We start from the raw sequence: 5,512 nt of genomic DNA, 5'->3' as shown, positions 1-5,512 counted from the left end.
GCGCAGCAAGGTGGGGGAAATTCTTAAAGACCCGCAACTTTGGGTTCGTATATGGGGTTTTTTTGGGCTGGCAACGTTAAGTTGGTAGGGTGTGTGTGTGTGTGGTTGCCCGCCCAGTGGAAGACCACCATCTTCCAAAGTGGGTGTTGCATTTGAGTAGCTGAAGCAGAGTGAAAAGAGAAGTCTCATACATCCAGACCTTTCAAAAACACGCTACTTTTATCTTCTTTAAGAAAATAACAAGGGTGGCACAGTGAGATAATACTTAGCGCTGCTGCCTCAGCTTCAGGGATTGGAATTTGGTCCTGAGCTCGGGTGCTATGTATGTTGAATTTCTGTTGAGTGTTGTGGTTTCTTAAATTATTTTTTTAATTTTATTTAAATTTAATTTTTAAAAAATGTATTTACAGCGCGGTGACAGGCCCTTCTGGCCCACGAGTCCGCACCACCCATTTTAAACCCCCAAATTAACCTACCCGTACGTCTGTAGAATGTGGGGGGAAACCGGAGCACCCGGAGGAAACCCACGCAGACACGGGGAGAACGTACAAACTCCTTACAGACAGTGATGGGAATTTTTATATATATATATATGCAAAAAACAGCACCGATGCCACACGTGTGGCTCCCTGGAAGCTACCTGGTCCCGTATTTACAATACTTAGGGGCTTTCTCCCTGTCCCCACCCCTCCCTCTCCAGTGGCAGAAGAGCCCTAAACTGTAGTCCTTCCCCGCGGAGCCTTTGCGTTGGCTGCACCCAGCTTCAGTGCGTCCCTCAGCACGTACTCCTGCAGCCTGGAATGTGCCAGTCAGCAGCATTCCCTGTCGGACATCTCGCAGTGCTGGAAGACCAACAAGTTTCGGGCAGACCAAAGAGCGTCTTTCACCGAGTTGATGACCTTCCAGCAGCAGTTGACGTCCATCTGTGTGTGTGTCCCCGGGAACAGCCTGTAGATCAGAGAATCCTCTGTTATACTGCTGCTGGGGATGAACCGTGACAAGGAACCTTGCATCTTTCGCCACACCCTCCTCGCAAACCCACAGCCCGCAAAGAGGTGGGCGACCGTCTCGTCCCCAGCACAGTCCTCCCGGGGGCAGCGTGCACTGGGTGAGGTTCCAACCATACAGGAAGGATCTGACTGGGAGAGCCCCTCTCACCGCCAGCCAAGCAAGGTCTTGGTGCTTGTTGGTGAGTTCTGGCTATGAGATGTTCTGCCAGATGGTCTGGACAGTCTGCTCAGGGAACCACCCCACAGTATCCATTGAGTCCTTCTCCTGCAGTGCCTGCAGGATGTTCAGTGCTGACCACTGCCTGATGGACTTGTGGTCAAAAGTATTAGTCTGGAAGAACTTTTCCAGGAAGGACAGTTAGTGCGGCAGCGTCCAGCTGACTGGGATGCCGTGTGGTTATGGGGCCAGGCCTATCCTTCGCAACAGCAGGGACAGGACGGGAATCGAACCCCGATCACTGGCACTGTAATAGCGTCGCGCAACTGCTATACTACAGTGCCTTCAACAATCCCAAAGACCAGGCTAACTGGCCACAGTAAAGTGAGTGTAGGTAAGTGGCAAAATAATAGTATGGGAGTTGATGGGCATCAGTGAATGATTTGCTGGACTATAGGGAAGTAAGAAAAATAGGACTGATGAGACTGCTCTTCCAGGAGGTTGCATGTTCCTGATGGGCTCAGTGCTGCTTACCTGATGCTATGTGCCTGTGATGCTGCTGCAAGTAAGTTTTTCATTGCACCTGTGCGTACATGTAATTGTGCAGATGACAATAAACTCGACTTTGACTTTTGATTCAATGATCGCCGTCCTATGTCATAATGAGTAAGTAACAAGATACGGGCAATACCTGACCTTATCTTAGGAAATGAAAATGGGCAGGTGGTGAAAGCAGACGTTATGGAACACTTTGGGAACAGCTTCCATAATTCTGTATGTTTCAAAGTCCCAATGGAAAGAGATAAGGTTGGTCCTCAAGTTAACGTCCTAAATTATGGGAAGAGATAGTGCAAGAAAGGACCTGTGAAAGTAGATTGGGAGCAGACATTTGTGGGGAAAATGACATCTGACAATTGGGAGTCTTTTCAAAGAGAGTTGGCAAGAGTTCAGCGACAGCATGTTCCTGTAAGCATGAAATACAAAAATAGCAAGATTAGGGAATCTGCTATGGCAAAATTTATTGAAGGTTTCATAAGGAAAAAAAGGAAGCATAGAACAGGTAGAGGCAACTACAATCAAGCGAGTCCCTTGAGGAATATAGGGTTCTTAGGAGAATACTTTAAAGAGAAGGTTGGAGGGTAAAAAGAGGCCATGAAGTATCCTTGGCAGGTAAGATTAAGCAGAATCCCAAGATGTTCTGTGAATATATTAGGAGCAAAAGGGTAGCTAGGAAAGAGTAGAGATCCTTCAGGACCTCGCCCACCCCTCCTGGCTCTACTCCCCTTGTGTGGAGCCAGGAGATGTAGGCAAGGTCCTAATGAATACTTCATGTCTGAAGTATGGACATGGAAGGTAGTGAATTCAGAGAGGGACATGTTGATAGACCAGTGCATGTCAGTATTAAGAAGGTGGAGGTGTTAGATGCCTTGGACTGCATAAGGGTGGATAAATACCTAGGGCTTGGCGACATCTATCCCAGAATTCTATGGGAAGGGAGGAGATTCTATGGGCTGGGGCCCTGACAGTAATTTTTCCATTTTTGGTAGCCACAGGCAAACTACTAGAAGACTAGAAGATAGCTAATGTTGTTCATTTAGTTAAGAAGGGCAGGAGGAATTAGCCAGGTAACTACAGGCTGGTGAGTCTTATGGAGACGTGAGAAACTACAGATGCTGGAAATCTGGAGCAACACACAAAGGAGCTGGAGGAACTTAGTGGGCTGGGCAGCATCTATGGAAGGAAATTGACAGTTGACAGCCCCGACCCGAAACATCAACTGTCGATTTCCCTTTATAGATGCTGCCTGACCCACTGAGTTCCTCCAAGTCCTTTGTGTGTTGCTGGTGAGCCTTTTGTCAATTATTGGAGAAAATTCCAATGGATAGGATTTATGTACATCTGGAAAGGCAGAAGCTGATCACGGATCGTCATCATGGCTTTGTGCAGGGAAAATCCTGTTTCACTAATTTGCTTTGAGTTTTTTGAGGGAGTAACTGAGAAGATTGATGAAAGCAGGGTGGTAGACATTGTCTGTATAGTCTACTAAGGCATTTGACAAGGTCCCACATGGTAAGCTGGTTCAGAAGGCTGAGGCACATGGGATCCAAGGCAAGCTGGCTAATTAGATTCAGAATTGGTTTGATGGTAGGAGGTAGAGAGTCATGGTGAGGGGAAACATTTAGAAACAATAACCTGAGCAAACTCGATTGAATTCCTTACTCCGGTAATAAAGGTTGACATTTCATTTACCTTAATTACTTGCTGTTGCTTCATGCTACCTTTCAGTGTTGTTTGAGGATACCCAGATCTCTCTGAAGAGTTTCACATTACTTAACTAATACTCTGCCTTGCTACTTTTCCTTGTAAAGCTGATACTTTCACATTTCCCTTCATTTTACTGCATCTTCCATTTTCACAACCAAATCTAAGCCCTTCCACAGAATCATTCTATTCCTTTGCTGTGTAATTTCCCACCTTTCTTTGAAACTATTTCAAAGGAGACTATTTCCAATGGCAATTGTTTCAGTAACTGGAAGACACAAATTTAAGGAGATTAACAACAGAAGTAGGGATGGACAGGGGAGCAAAAAATTTACACAGCAGTTTTCCATGATCTATAGTACACTTTATAATGGTATTATAGTCTTTGTGTGGGAAAGTGTGAAGCTGGTAGCAGGTCACCAATGACTGGGCATTTGGCTTATCATCCAGGAATCCCTGTGAAGTACCATACATATGACTGTCCACCCATCCCTAAACTTTTTAATCCCAAGGAATAATTCTCAGCCTCCAGGCTCCTTCACTGCAGATCCACTGTAGGAATAAGGTTAGAAGTGGATTCGGAGAATGAGGGGCGGTCAAAGAAAACAGAGGCATAAATGCCATTTAATCATTTATAATGGTGACGCTGATAAGGAAGGGGGATTTGAAGACAGACTGAAGCTAAGTTATGAGTTTGTCTGCTGACTTCTTAGTAGATGTTTCTTTGCCCAAATCCTCCAGGTGGTACATGGAATTCCTCAATTCCATGTACCACCTCCTGTACTATGACCTATCTGTACAATTTGGCCATGACAAACCCGTCTGTCTTCAGAGCATGAGAGAATTTGGCTGCACTTTGACCGCTTCTACAGCTTCCTACTTCTACCACTAGATGGGGCTCAAATCAGGTGATTGGAAGATCAACAGCCTCATCACCACACACTTGAGGGAAATTAGTTTTGACCAGATGGCGGGAAAAGCTGTTGAAGATCCAGTGGTTGTTATGAAATTTAATGTTTTATGTTGCACATTTCAGCTGCATAATGGAGTGAGGGTGAAAATAGGCAGTAACTTTGCAGCACACTTTAGGGAAAAGTCATTTGAAGATCGAGACCTCAGACCTGGCACAAAATTCATTGTCTACTGGGCAGCAGTGATCCTTACCTTCTATTTGCTTCTGAGAGCCGAACTGGTGGACTGTGCGTTTGCCAAGAAGGTCTGGAAAGGGCTGCAGTGGCCCTTGTCAAGGTTTACCCTAAGCAACAGCATAGTGGAGAAGTCTCTGATCTATGGGCTGTTTCCAAGGACACACACTGAGACAAATGTCAGCTGTTACTAGAAGATCATCAACTTGGTGAAAGATGCACAATGGTCTGCCCAAAACTTGTTGGTCTTCCAATGTAAGGAGATCCTTCTAATTCATTGGAAGATTAAGCAAATCTTTCCCAGGCCAACATCAACATTGAACAAGCGACATTGTTCACATGCCTGACACCAAAGTCCCAAATCAGACACTCTATTCTGAGCTCTGTCATGGGAAGAGTTACTAGGTGGACAGAGGAAAACATTCAAAGATGTGCTTAAAGTCTCCTTAAATAAATGCATCATTCCCACTGGATTAGTGTCAATGAGTGCCTGATGGCCATCATGGACACAGTGATCTGAAGAGCTTCTTTCCATGCTGTCTGACTCTATGACTTCTGGGAATCTTTGGCCCACTTTGAGGCAGCACAGTGGCATACCTAGTAGAGTTCCTGCCTCACAGTACTAGCAGCCTAAGTTCAATCCTGACCTCTGGTGCGGTCAGTGTGGAACCTGCACATTCTCCCTGTGACCACATGGGCTTCCTCTGATGGCTCAGGTTTCCTCACACAAGGAAATGGGGATTGGTAGGTTTATTGGCAACTGTAAGTAATTACTGGTGTGTAGGTAGAATCTGGGGGCAGTTGATGGGATTGTGAGGAGAATAGGTTACAGAGGAAGTAACTAGGGAATGGGGTTGCTTTGTGATGCAACATGGACTCCATGGGCTGAATAGCCTCCTACAGCATAAGGAAATATGGACAAGACTGTTCAAATTGGA

Source organism: Pristis pectinata, chromosome 34 (assembly GCF_009764475.1).
Source record: "Pristis pectinata isolate sPriPec2 chromosome 34, sPriPec2.1.pri, whole genome shotgun sequence".
Classification (NCBI taxonomy): domain Eukaryota; kingdom Metazoa; phylum Chordata; class Chondrichthyes; order Rhinopristiformes; family Pristidae; genus Pristis; species Pristis pectinata.
This window is presented reverse-complemented; position numbering follows the sequence as displayed.